We start from the raw sequence: 14,669 nt of genomic DNA on the forward strand, positions 1-14,669 counted from the left end.
GGCGTCATTGTAATGACTTACGTTGACTTTAGTTGAGAAAACTATAAGGGCAGTCTTTCTGAGAATTCCGTAGTGAAGCACGGATTCATCAGCTAGTTATTTGATCCAAATAGCATTGCGCTTTGCATGCACGGGCACTTGGTGCAATATATTAATCTATGCATTTGCTAAGTAGCCTAATGGCATCTAAGTGCATGACTGATTCACACATGCGTTCATACTATTTTCAGCAGGCTTATCAGGGACCGATCATCTCACTCGCATACTTTCTGTGAGGGAATAGAGATGTGTAATTTTTAGCCTTGTAGCCTCGTATAGCTACAATCAGGCTTTGAGACAATAAGTATTATAAATATATTGTAGTACTGTATTGTGCAAGACATGTAGAATAAGCAGTTTTGATCAGTTGTATCTCCTGATTTCTCCTGATTTTTTTTCCTGATTTTCATATCAAAATCTCCTGATTTTTGGTTTTGTAAAGTTGTCAGGTATGAATTTTAGGCTTTTTTCTAAAATTGTATTCAATTTAAATTCCAAACACTTGTGAAGAAATGCAATTATATGAAAATAAACTGACATGGTAATTACTTTTCTTTATTGCAATTAATAAAAAGCATTTCAGCGTAAATGGAATAATAATATATGAAGAACATCAGAAAGCTGAGGAGAATAGAAAATAGGATTTCTCTCACTAAAAGTTTGTAGTTCAGTTAAATCTTGAACACAGTAAAAGCAAATGATCAGCAATAATATTGTTATAATATTGTTGTTTTAAGTCTTCAATTTGCTCTTATTATACAACATCAGGCGTTTCATGTGGACTATTGATGCAGACTGCAGACACAGTGTTGTAACTCCCATGAGCAGTGAAAGTTGTTTCTCTTGCTAATATTATAGTTTTATAAAACTGCAGTGATAGATTATCTTGCCATGTTGGGCCAGAGTGGTTCTGCAGGAGATTTACGTCTTTTGTTTTAGAGACAGGAAGAGTAATGCCTTTGATCAATCTGTGAGGTGTCATTTGAGCCAGCGATTTACCTCTTTTACACAGACTTCGGTACTTTCCAAGATCACAGAGACATACAATAATAAAAATCTTCCACCTTATTGATACTTTTGTTTGCTTTTTAGCAAATTAATTACAAACAATACATGTTTCGTTCTTATTTAAGAACATCTTCAGCTGTTGCATAGCTTAGGTGAATTACTAAGTTTTTAAGTACATTATTATCAAGTACCTTGTTCCTCCTAAAAACTTTTAAAATATAAATTGAATTAAAATGAAATTAAAAACAATGTGGTGGTTAAATGGGTTAGTGAAATGAGACGGAATGGATACACTTATAGTTGGCCTACTTTAAAAACTATTTCTATTCATTTGAATAGTTGTTGTTAAAGTTTCCGCTTGTCTTCCAGTAAAGATTTTGATAAAATATATGACTCCTTGGCATTGTTCTAAATATTGTTGAGTGTTCACTTCTTTCACTCCTTCCAAGTTGGCTGTTATTTGTTTTTGAGCTTACTTAATATATCTTAAATTGGGTTAATTTAAAGTAGGCTAACTATAAGTGTATCCATTCAGTCTCATTTCACTAACCCATTTAACGTCCGACTCGTTGGCTCAACTGTCAGCGTACTGGCCTTCAGTTCACAGAGTCCCGGGTTCGATTCCCGGCTGGGTCGGGGATTTTAACCTTAATTGGTTAATTCCAATGGCACGGGGGTGGGTGTAGGTGTTGTCTTCATCATCATTTCATCCTCATGATGCGCAGGTCACTTACGGGAGTCAAATAGAAAGACCTGCATCTGGCGAGCCAAACCCTTCCTGGGATATCCCGGCAATAAAAGCCATACGACATTTCAACCCATTTAACCACCACATTGTTTATAATTTCATTTCATTTAAATTCAATTTTTCGGGGATTTTTCGATGATACAGACCACTATCTGATCTGTAGTGAACTAAGTATCTCTAGGCCTAAGGTAGAGAAAGTGAAATCTGTCTGCAAACGAATAAGGGTAGAAAATCTCCAGGATGAGGAAATTAGACAGAAGTACATGGATATGATTAGTGAGAAGTTTCGAACAGTAGACAGTAAGCAGGTTCAGGATATAGAAAGTGAATGGGTGGCATACAGGGATGCTGTAGTAGAAACAGCAAGGGAATGCCTAGGAACAACTATGTGTAAAGATGGGAAAAGGCGAACATCTTGGTGGAATGATGAAGTGAGAGCAGCTTGTAAACGTAAAAAGAAGGCTTATCAGAAATGGCTCCAAACAAGGGCCGAGGCAGACAGGGAGTTGTATGTAGATGAAAGAAACAGAGCGAAACAAATAGTTGTAACAACCTGGAAAGGCTAGGTCAAGCAGCAGGGAAACCTTTCTGGACAGTAATAAAGAATCTTAGGAAGGGAGGGAAAAAGGAAATGAACAGTGTTTTGAGTAATTCAGGTGAACTCATAATAGATCCTAGGGAATCGCTGGAGAGGTGGAGGGAATATTTTGAACATCTTCTCAATGTAAAAGGAAATCATCCTGGTGGTGTTGCAAACAGCCAAGCTCATGGGGAGGAGGAAAATGATGATGGTGAAATTATGCTTGAGGAAGTGGAAAGGATGGTAAATAAACTCCATTGTCATAAGGCAGCAGGAATAGATGAAATTAGACCTGAAACGGTGAAGTATAGTGGGAAGGCAGGGATGAAATGGCTTCATAGAGTAGTAAAATTAGCATGGAGTGTTGGTAAGGTACCTTCAGATTGGGCAAAAGCAGTAATCGCACCTATCTATAAGCAAGGGAACAGGAAGGATTGCAACAACTATCGAGGTATCTCACTTATTAGTATACCAGGCAAAGTATTTACTGGCATCCTGGAAGGGAGGGTGCGATCAGTCGTTGAGAGGAAGTTGGATGAAAACCAGTGTGGGTTTAGACCACAGAGAGGCTGTCAGGATCAGATTTTCAGTATGCGCCAGGTAATTGAAAAATGCTACGAGAGGAATATGAAGTTATATTTATGTTTCGTAGATCTAGAGAAAGCATATGACAGGGTACCGAGGGAAAAGATGTTCGCCATACTGGGGGACTATGGAATTAAAGGCAGATTATTAAAAGCAATTGAAGGCATTTATGTTGACAATTGGGCTTCGGTGAGAATTGATGGTAGAATGAGTTCTTGGTTCAGGGTACTTATAGTTATGAATTTCATTGGTTCCGTATTGAAGTGGGATTACAACAAAATTAAATTCTTTTCAAGGTCCACCTATTCAATACAATGACGTTTTATTGTGATTTAATCACATGTCAAATAGTCAAATGGTACCAGTTTCGGCATCTATGTGCCATCATCAGCCTTGGGTACAAATTAAAACAAGATATACATTCCTAAAACATCTAAAACACATTTTAACACATTATAAAATAACATACAATTAATGTGGTGATACATGAAATACGATAAAATTATGATACAATTGGTATGATATAAAATTCTTAAAATTCCGGCTGTTCGTTACATAATTCAGTCTGTGTGCATCCGGGTGAATTTTTACAGTTGTATGCTGTCTATGTGAATGACATTTGTTCCTTTAGATATTAGGTGGTTCCAGGGAAGTTTACTTTGATCATGTAAGATCGCGATGTATTTAGAGATGACTTCCCACTTCAATTTGAACCTGAAGAAGAAATTAGCTGAGTTAGATGTTGGAAGCAATGTATGGAAGTTACTGGAAACATTAGAATCGTTAAATGATGATTGACTCACCTTGAGCAGCATGTGAACGTGTTGTTACACAGACGGAGCCGGACGAAGTGTGTGAGCAACGGTAAAGGAGGCTAGGGGAAGGCGAGGGGAAGGAAGGAGGCGGAGCGCTTGCGGGGGAATGGAACTAAGGCGGGGCGGAAGGATGGGGTAGTGGGGGTAATTGACGGGAGTGTGTATTCCGGATTACTTGGAAAATCGAACTGTTTTTCGATAGTTTGGTATTTTTAAGCCAATCGATTAAAAGATCAAAAAGAATATTGGGTTTCTCGTAAATCTCATTTAAATTATAATTGGGGTTAAAATATTGGTCGCAGTTGATGTAACAACTTTCAATGATATTCATTGTGGGTCCCTTGTTTACTGTTTGAAGAACTTCCATATCTTGTTCAATGTCGGTAAATTTGTGATTAGTGTCGTGCATATGTACACCCATGGCGGAGAACTTATTGTGTCTCATCGCGTTGATGTGTTCCGAATATCTAATCATAAAATTGCGTCCTGTTTGACCTATGTAGGAGCTGCTGCATTCATTGCATTTTAGTCTATATATTCCAGATTTGGAGTAGATACTGGGGGTATTGATTGATGCAGAGTTGTGTAAAATTTCGGAAGTTCTATTGTTAGTTTTGAATAAAATTCTTACGTTATGTTTTCTGAAAAGGTTGGTGATTTTGTGGACGTCATTATTATAAGTGAAGGTGGTTGAAATATGAGTTTTTTCTTTTTCTTTTATGAGTTTAGTTTTAGGCCGGTACCTATATTTGTTTATTATTTGTTCTATAAACTGCCTGTTGTACCCATTGAACTTAGCAATTGCCCTTATGGTATTAAGTTCATTATTAAGATCTTTCTTTGCCATGGGTATGGCGAAAGCTCGATATACCATGCTATTGTATGCTGCACGTTTGTGCATTATGGGATGTATGGAATCTTTGTGTATAGTGTTAGCAGTTTGTGTAGGTTTCCTGTATATTTTGTAAGACAGGCCAGATGTATTTCTAATGATAGTTATATCTAGAAAATTGATTGCTTTATTGGTTTCTGATTCTAGTGTGAATTTAATGTATGGGTCAATATTATTCAAGTCTTGAAGAGTGGATTCCGCGTTCTTGATTGATTCATCCATAATGACGAATGTGTCGTCCACATATCTAGCCCACATGAGAATATTTGGAAAGTTGTTATTATTGATTTTTGTATGTTCTAAGTTATCTAAATAAATATTAGCCAAAATTCCTGATGAAGGTGATCCCATCGCCAGTCCATTCTGTTGATATATAATTTTGTCGAAAACAAAGAAATTATTATTGATGACCAGGTCTAGAAGCTGAATGAAATCTTGTATTTCTAGTTTGCTAAGAGAACTATATTTACTTAGATTATTTTCAATGATTTTTGGAAGTTTAGAAATTGGTATGCTCGGGTACATATTTTCTATGTCAAAGGAGTGGAGGGAGTGGTTAGGTTGTAGGTTTAATACCTTTAATTTCTCAATCAGTTCAGTAGTGTTTTTAATGGATTTGTTGGAGAGAAAGTGATAATTTTTTGTTAGAAAATTTTGAATGAATTGGGATGCTTTGTAGAGTGGACTGGGTCTGTAGTTGATAATGGGTCGGATAGGAATATTAGGTTTGTGAATTTTCGGAAGGGCTTTAACTGTAGGAAGGCCTGGATTCATGGTTATCAGTTTAGATTTTTCATGGTCTGTAAAAAGAAATGTTAAGTTCTTTAAAGTTTGCTTTAGTTGCCTCTGGATTTTTTGGGTAGGATCTTTCTTGATTATTTTAAATGTGTTGTTGTTGAAAAATTCTTTAGTTTTGGATACATAATCAGTTTTATTCATTAAGACAGTAGCTTTACCTTTATCTGCCTTTGTAATTATTAAGTCATTATGTTTTATTTTACTTTTAAGTTCTGTGATTTGCTTGTGTTCAGAGGTAAATTTGTCGTCATTAGCGTTAATGGAAATAGTTTTCCTACTTACGTTTTCAACTGTGCCTATCCTATCTAGTTTTCTTTTTATTTCGAATCTAATTTCGTCTTGTTTCTCCAAAGGCATTTTGTTTATTGTAGCTTCTGATTCTATAATCATGTTAGTCATTATGTTTATTTTATTCATGTTAGGCCAGTTTTGGTTAGGGCCTTTTGATAAAATGGCGATTTCTTCTTTATTAAAGTTTACATTGGAAAGGTTAACTACAGGGGGATGAAATTTCTCAATTATATTTTTTGTCAAATTGATTTCTTTAGGTTGATTTTCAAGTGAAAACGTTTGTTTCTTCTTTTTTAAAATGTTTAATTTTCTATCTAAAGTAAGCTGTTTTTGCGAAAGAATATCAAACAATTTATTGTCAATTTGACTTTGAAATATGTTCCATTGTGCTATAGAAAGCAGATGAGCTGCTTCAAGGTGAGTTTCATACAATTTATTATTTAAGAAGGATTTTTTCTTATGTAAAAAACAAATTTCGTTTTTCAGCCAAATCTTGTTCGTTTTTTGTTGAGTTTTGATCAAATGTGGTGCGTAACGATGTTTTTTAATTGTTCCTTTCAAAAAATTAGGTGTTAAATCATGTGTAATACATTGCTTCAGGAAATTGATATCTTTGCCTAATTTTGCAACTTTGATTTTTAGGCCCATATATTGATAGGCCTTTCTCTTTGCCTGGTAGGCCGTTTCACTTATAGTTATGAATTTCATTGGTTCCGTATTGAAGTGGGATTACAACAAAATTAAATTCTTTTCAAGGTCCACCTATTCAATACAATGACGTTTTATTGTGATTTAATCACATGTCAAATAGTCAAATGGTACCAGTTTCGGCATCTATGTTGGTTCAGGGTACTTACAGGGGTTAGACAAGGCTGTAATCTTTCACCTTAGCTGTTTGTAGTTTACATGGATCATCTGCTGAAAGGTATAAAATGGCAGGGAGGGATTCAGCTAGGTGGAAATGTAGTAAGCAGTCTGGCCTATGCTGACAACTTGGTCTTAATGGCAGATTGTGCCGAAAGCCTACAGTCTAATATCGTGGAACTTGAAAAGAGGTGCAATGAGTATGGTATGAAAATTAGCCTCTCGAAGACTAAATTGATGTCAGTAGGTAAGAAATTCAACAGAATTTAATGTCAGATTGGTGATACAAAGCTAGAACAGGTCGATAATTTCAAGTATTTAGGTTGTGTGTTCTCCCAGGATGGTAATATAGTAAGTGAGATTGAATCAAGGTGTCGTAAAGCTAATGCAGTGAGCTCGCAGTTGTGATCAACAGTATTCTGTAAAAAGGAAGTCAGCTCCCAGATGAAACTATCGTTACATCGGTCTGTTTTCAGACCAACTTTGCTTTTCGGGAGCGAAAGCTGGGTGGACTCAGGATATCTTATTCTTAAGTTAGAAGTAAGACATGAAGGTAGCAAGAACGATTGCTGGTACAAACAGGTGGGAACAATGGCAGGAGGGTACTCGGAATGAGGAGACAAAGGCTAATTTAGGAATGAACTTGATGGATGAAGCTGTACGCATAAACCGGCTTCGGTGGTGGGGTATGTGAGGCAAATGGAGGAGGATAATGGACTCTGCTATGGAGGGTAAGAGAAGTAGAGGGAGAACAAGACGACGATGGTTAGACTCGGTTTCTAACGATTTAAAGATAAGAGGTATAGAACTAAACGAGGCCACAACACTAGTTGCAAATCGAGGATTGTGGCGACGGTTAGTAAATTCACAGAGGCTTGCAGACTGAACGCTGAAAGGCATAACAGTCTATAATGATAATGTATGTATGTTATATTTTAAAAGTTTTTAAGAGGAACAAGGTACCTGATAATAATGTACTTAAAAACTTAGTAATTCACCTAAGCTATGTAACAGCTGAAGATTTTCTTAAATAAGAACGTAACATGTACTGTTTGTAATTAATTAATTAATTAATTAATTAATTGATTAATTAATTTGCTAAAAAGCAAACAAAAGTATCAAAAAGGTGGAAGATTTTTATTATTGTATGTCTCTGTGAATAGAATTTGATACGGAAAATGAAGCTGAATTCTTGCAAACTTCCCAAGATCATTATTGTAAAATAACTCGCCATTTACATGAACAGAATTTTGTGCGAGAAACTTTGATAATCTGTAGTAAAATAAAATTAAATATTATTCTTACCACTCTCGCTTTCTCTGTTGTGATTTCCAATGTGATGTATCTCTTGTTCTCTTTCTTGCACTTGATCTGGGGATTTCATCTATTTATGTTTCCGTAATGTAGGACAAGGTATGAAAATAATTTTTTCAGTTCACCACTCGGAAAAATATACATGTTATACTACACAATGACAAAATACGAGCACACAGGAAATTAGATTTTTTTGCGTAAATGACTCTAAGAAGCTTGCGATTACGTATTTCAGTGTTGCAAGCGAACAAAATAGGAAAGATTATGACTTCAAAGAATATACAATACATGGAGGGCGTTTGCCTACTGATTTTATCACACTGTTGCGTTATGTAACAACACAAGATTCCGGACAATAATGCTGCAACATGACATGACCGGTTTTGAATTCACTGCCTGCATGACTTGGTCATTCTGTTGCACGACCAAGAATTCAGTGCTCTGTAACATGAAGACATCGACGATTTTAAAGCATAGGCTATTCTTGTTTCACCTGATAGTGCAATACTTCTACTTCAAGTTGTTAACCTTAACTCATTTTCGTAAATTTTGTGACTCGGCCAGTTTTGATACTAGACGCCTCAATTGTTTTTCAAAAAATCTAAAAGTCTGAAAATATAGTCAAGTTTCGAAACTTGAATAAATTGTGTATTTTTGACTTCAGGAATATTCATACTTGTAATATTTGAGATAAAAATTTATTTAACCCTCAGATATTTGCACGGGCTACAGGTGTAGCCCAGTCATTAATTTTGTTGTAGTACAGAGTATATTCATTGCTAGGAATGTTGATAATCTCTATAGCCTGCCTGTCAATGTTGCAATTAACTGGCGAGTAAGTGTGGGATAACTCATAGGATCAGGTATGCAAGCTTGCTATCTAGCAAGGATTGAGAATAGATTCCACTTCCTAATGCGATGCCTTAGGTTTGACGACATTAGAGAGCGCCAAAATATGAGCATTGATAAACTAGCTCCTATTAGGGAACTACAGTGAAATCTCCGTAGAACGATTGATACGATTATCCTCTCTATAACAATAAAATATTGTGGTCCTGGCATAAAAACCTATTGATACGTTATTTTTTTCTCGATGCAACGATACTCTCTATAACGAAAAATCTCTACTTCGATCCATTTTTCAGTTCCCTCCGATGAACATCCCATCTGTAGTACGATGATTTAAGCACAAAGATTATCAGGATTATATGTAACTGCGTAATGAAGAACGAACTTTTCATTTGCATAAGCAAAGGAAGCAAGTGATTACTGTATACTGTACGGTAGCTGCTTATCTGCGGGTAAGTTCCTTGTGCAACTTTAGGAATTCACCAGGTATAGATTTCCAAGAAGGTGAAGAAGGAATGCATACCATTAGAATTTAAACAATAATACAGTAGCTGTGGAATAGCTAATAGCTGTTAGAAACCGTAGTGCTCTCATTAGTGTACTGTACTGTTACATTGTTTTGACACATTGTCGTACATTCTAGCGACTGTTGTCATTGCCGCAGTCGTGTTTCACCCTAGAGAGGTAGCGCAGGTGTTTTGAAGTGCTCTTTTCTGTATTGTATGTACTTTACTGTATTCTTTACAGCATGGCTTCACGTTCCCCGTAACAAATAAGTCTACAGCATAAATTAATGATAATTAACGAAATAGATGGGGGAATGAAACAAACAGACGCAGCAAGAAAACACTGCCTTTTGCAATCGACAGTGGCTACGTTTTGGAAGAAAAGAAAAGAGATTGAGGAAATGTTAAAATCAAATGCTGTAAATCCTGAAGAAAGTGCATAAAAACTGCAACGTACAGCAACGTTGAAGTGGTTCAATGAGAAGAGCCCTCAGTATTCCAATTAATGGGCCACTACTTTGTGCCCAAGCTAGAAAGTTTGCTAACTTGCTGGGTGTAGAAGACTTCAGAGCCAGCAATGGGTGGCTTATTAGGTTTAGAGATAGTCATGGTATAACTTGTAAATCAATTCAAGGAGAAGAGAAGTACTGGAATTCCATATTTCTTTCTGTGTTTCTGTTTTCGCAAATCATATGCACTGTATTTGTAGTAATTAAATTAAATGGTACCATGTGGTAGCTAATTAATGTAATTCAATTTCCGGGTGTTAATCTGTTCACCAATTGACACGAGAAGGTGTTATTCCAAATTCTCTTTATAACGATAACTCCTCTACAACATATTTTTTGCGTCCGCAAGGTATCGTATCGAGATTTCCCTGGATTTGAATTCTTTGTGCAGAATTTCCAGCGTTCTTCTGCACCGTGTGAATACTGTACAACAGGTGAGGATTTGCTGGCATTCCGTGGAAAGTGCCCCTTCAGGTCATAACATGGCTAAGAAGCCTGATAAGTACGGGATGAAGGCATTTGCTTTAGTGTGTGCTAAAACTGGTTACACTGTAAATATCGAGGCTTACGTAGGGAAACAACCAGATGGTCCCTGCAAACTGTCTAGTACTTCACAGGATGTAGTGATGAGAATGGTTGAACCTATTCAAGGCAGAAATCAAAACTTAACAGGGGACAGTTGGCTCACATCCATACCACTAACACAGACTTCACTCGAAGAGAAAAAACTAACTTACGTGGGAACAATCGGGCAAAATAAGTGTGAAATTCTGCAGGAGTTTAGGCCTAGTATAAATAGCGAACTAAACAGCTCTCTTTGGATTTCATGGGCCTATGACGCTAGTTTCTTTCTGTCCAACGGAAAAGAAGACTGTTCTCTCATTTTCATCTATACATCATGGCAGTGCTATTAATACAGACACAGGTGACTTGAAGAAACCTGTTATTGGAACGTTTTATAATAGAGCCTAAGGAGTGGATACTGTTGTGTGCTAAATACGATACTGTGCGTAACACCAAATGCTGGCCACTGGGAATGCTTTTTGATTTGTTGAGCATACGTGCCTTGTGCGTTTTCTCAGCCAATGATAAATATAAGAAAGTACGCAGGTGTTTGTTTCTTGAAGCAGTCACATGGGACTTGATAAAGTCACAAATATCTCTGAGGTCAGAAGTAAAATCTATTCCAGTTTCTCTTCGAAAACGTGCCAAGTTTCTTCTAGGAACTGATATTCCTGTTATTCATCCTTTAGCTGACCAAGAACATAAAGTAGGAAGATGCTTCTTGTGTGGACGAGGGAGGGATACATCAAAAAGGAAGAGCAGCAGAAAGTGCTACAGAAAAGTCTGTCCAAATCGTTCTACATGCATTTGCGCTAACTGTTTTAGTAAAGATGAAATGTGAGCATGCTTGAGTTTTTGGTCAAGATATATAAGCCACAAAGGCAAAAATCGAAAAACAATTGGAGCAGATAATTTTAAAATGTTAAATTCCTTAACTGCTCACAGAAACTCTTAAGACAGCTTTTTAATCTGATATTGTTTTTTATTTATTTACCATGTAAATATTGTCTTCAAATTTGGCTTGGAATATTTATATACTACTACTAGCAAGATACCCGTGCTTCGCTACGGTATTATACTGAAATTCATATTTGAATGCTTATTGTTTTATATATAATCCGCCGAAATTCGCGATCTGACTCTTTTTCTGAGAGAATCCGCCTAAATTCGCGATCTGACTCGTTTTCTAATAGATTACGGCAAGTTTCCTCCCATTTTTCAATCTTTCTTTCCAGCAATCGATTTCGTACTTCCCGGGCTAGGTCCAGGTATTCCACCTGGTCACTTGGGTCCCTAAATCTTTTCCATCTTTTCCTATAAGCATTTTTAATATGGAACAAATCCTTCAGGAGATCAGGCGTGATGTCGTTTTGGCTGCCTTGGCGGTACTGAACCCACGAACGGACTGCATTCTTAGTCATTACCCGTCCAGGACCAGTTTCCAGCGCGGTCCGCACAATTTGACGACGGTCCAGAACATTATTATTATTGTTATTATTATTATTATTATTATTATTATTATTATTATTATAGATGTTCCGGACCCAACAGCAAGATGCAAGACCGCTACTTGGCGGTAAATTACATCTGCTCCCATTGTCATTGTTGAGAATGTGACCTGCACCATTCTGGCCATACGAATGATATACTTCCGTGCATTATTGACCTTATTATGGAGGTGAAAAATTGGACGGTCAATCTCATTCCTATCGTTTATTTCAAATGTGTTTAATTTTTTAATTATATGCCAGGAGAATCTACTGAAATCTAAGAACGTTCTCCGAAGGAAGAGATGGCTCTTGAAAACGAACCCAGGAAAGATTAAAAATGATCGGTTTATGATCAGAATAAGTACATCAAATTTACAGCCTGTTTCTAGTCATTCGACAGGGTCAGGAATGGAATGAATAAAGCCCCCATTTAGCGGCGACAATAGGAATTGTGCCAGCAGCCGAAACCTGTGGCATTCCTCTGGGGCAATGATTAATGGATGACAAATGAACTGAAATTATATTGGACAGTGTTGCTGGAATGAATGATGACATGGAAAACCGGAGTATCCGGAGAAAAACCTGTCCCACCTACGTTTTGTCCAGCACAAATGTCACATGGAGAGACCGGGATTTGAACCATGGAACCCAGCTGTGAGAGGCCGGCGCGCTGCCGCCTGAGCAACGGAGGCTCCTTATAAATACATTATGAACAGTAAAATCAATTGATCTCACCTCCTTTTACACCCCACTGCCGTTAAGTTTATTTACCCCCCCCCAAAAAAAATAAAGGAAGTCTTGTTTCTTTATGTTTAAAGGAGATTCCAAACACCATTATTTAAGTCTATTACCTTCAGTTTTGAGATTAAAATAATTCACTTTTTTTCACTTTCACACTCCCCGCCCCACCAAGTGAATTTTCCAGCAAAAAATACTTGTTTCTTTAATAGTAAAGGATCTTCTAAATACCAATCATCACGACTGTAACTTCTTCAGTTTTTGATTTGTGTCTCCTCATGAAAGGAATTCAACTCCTTTTCACTCCCGCCCCCCAAGGTGATTCCCCTCCCAAAACGGGCTTTTCTTGGTTTTTAAAGGGGATCCAAATACTAATTTTCACGTCTGTAGGCCCAACCAACTTTAGTTTTTATTAGATGTAAGTATTTTCATACAATTAAGCCAATTAATTTTTCAATTCTTTCACCTTCCTCCCCCCCCCCCCCCCCCGTTCATTGGATTTTCCGAGAATTTGTGTTTCTTTACTTTTAAAGCAGATTCCAAATATCAAATTTTACGTCTGTAACATCTTCATTTTTGAGATAACAGTCGCCTAGTTAAAAGAATTCAACACCATTTTCAGTCACTTTTACCCCCCCCCCCCCCCCCGTCCACCCAAGTGGTATTTCCAAAAACTAAAAATACACGTTTCCTTATTTTTAATAGAGATAAAAATACCATTTTTCACTTCTGTAACATGTTAAGTTTTTTGAGATATACTGTTGATATTCTCATTTTAAAATTTCACCCCCTTTTTAGTTCCCCTTAAGAGGAGTTTCCAAAAACAAATCGCCTATATTTCTTTACATTTACAGGAGATTCCGAATATAACTTTTTACGTCTGTAACATTCCACGTTTCTCAGATATTCTGTAGATATCGTCTTTCAAAAAATTCGCCCGAATATGTCACTCCTGTTTATCCGCCATTAATTGGATTTTCCAAAAACAAAAAAATGTGTTTCTTGACTTTTAAAGGAGATCCCATATACAAATTTTCAGTTCTGTAATATCTTCAGTTTCTGAGATATATGTATCCTCATTAAAGGCATTCAACCGATTATTCACCCTTTTACACCCCTCCTATTGGAATTTTCCGAAAACAAAAAAAACATGTTTTTTTGCTTTTAAAGGAGATTCAAAATACCAATTTTCACATCTGTAAACTTTTAAAATTTTAAGACGTAGATACACTCATTTTAAAAATTCACCCCCTTTTTCACCCCGCATAATTTGGATTTTCCAAAACTGAAAAATACCTGTTTCTTTATTATTTTTAAAGTAGATCCCAAATACCAATTTTCAGGTCCATAATATCTTCAGGTTATGAAATATAATCAGCCTCATTAAAGGTATCCAACACATTTTCACCCTTTTCCACCCTTCCTATTGGGATTTTCTGAAAACAAAAATATACGTGTTTCTTTATTTTTAAATGAGATTCTAAATACTAATTTTTACATCTATAAACTTTGAGTTTTGTGATATAGATACTCATTTTAGAAATTCACCCCCTTTTCACCCTCCCCCCCATTAATTGGATTTTCCAAAAACAAAAAAATGCGTGTTTCTTTATTTTTAAAGGAGATCTAAAACACCAAATTTCAGGTCTGTAATATCTTCAGTTTCTGAGATATAAGTATCAACTTTATTCAACCCATTTTTCACCCCTTTCCACCTTTCCTATTGGGATTTTCCAAAAACAAAAAAATGTTTATTTTTATGAAGATTCTAAATACCAATTTTTACATGTGTAAACTTTCAAATTTTTGAGGTATAGATACACTAATTTTAAAAATTCACCCCCCTTTTCACCCTCCCATTAATTGGATTTTCCAAAAACAAAAAAATACGTGTTTCTTTATTTTTAAAAGAGATCGAAAGTAACAATTTTCAGGTCTGTAATACCTTCAGTTTCTGAGGTATATGTACCGGTATCCTGTTTAAAGGCGTTCAACCCCTTTTTCACCCTTTTTCACCCGTCCTATTGGGATTTTCTGAAAACAAAAAAATACGTGTTTCTTTATTTTTAAAGAAGATTC

General features: G+C 36.3%; 1 protein-coding gene across 1 annotated transcript in view; it reads left to right on the forward strand.

The window, feature by feature from the left end:
- LOC136864016 (RING finger protein 44) overlaps window positions 1–14,669 on the forward strand; it is a 344,632-nt gene that overhangs the window by 34,877 nt on the left and 295,086 nt on the right. The gene's annotated exons all lie outside the window — the stretch shown is intronic.

This window comes from Anabrus simplex, chromosome 2 (genome assembly GCF_040414725.1).
Source record: "Anabrus simplex isolate iqAnaSimp1 chromosome 2, ASM4041472v1, whole genome shotgun sequence".
NCBI classification, from domain to species: Eukaryota; Metazoa; Arthropoda; class Insecta; order Orthoptera; family Tettigoniidae; genus Anabrus; species Anabrus simplex.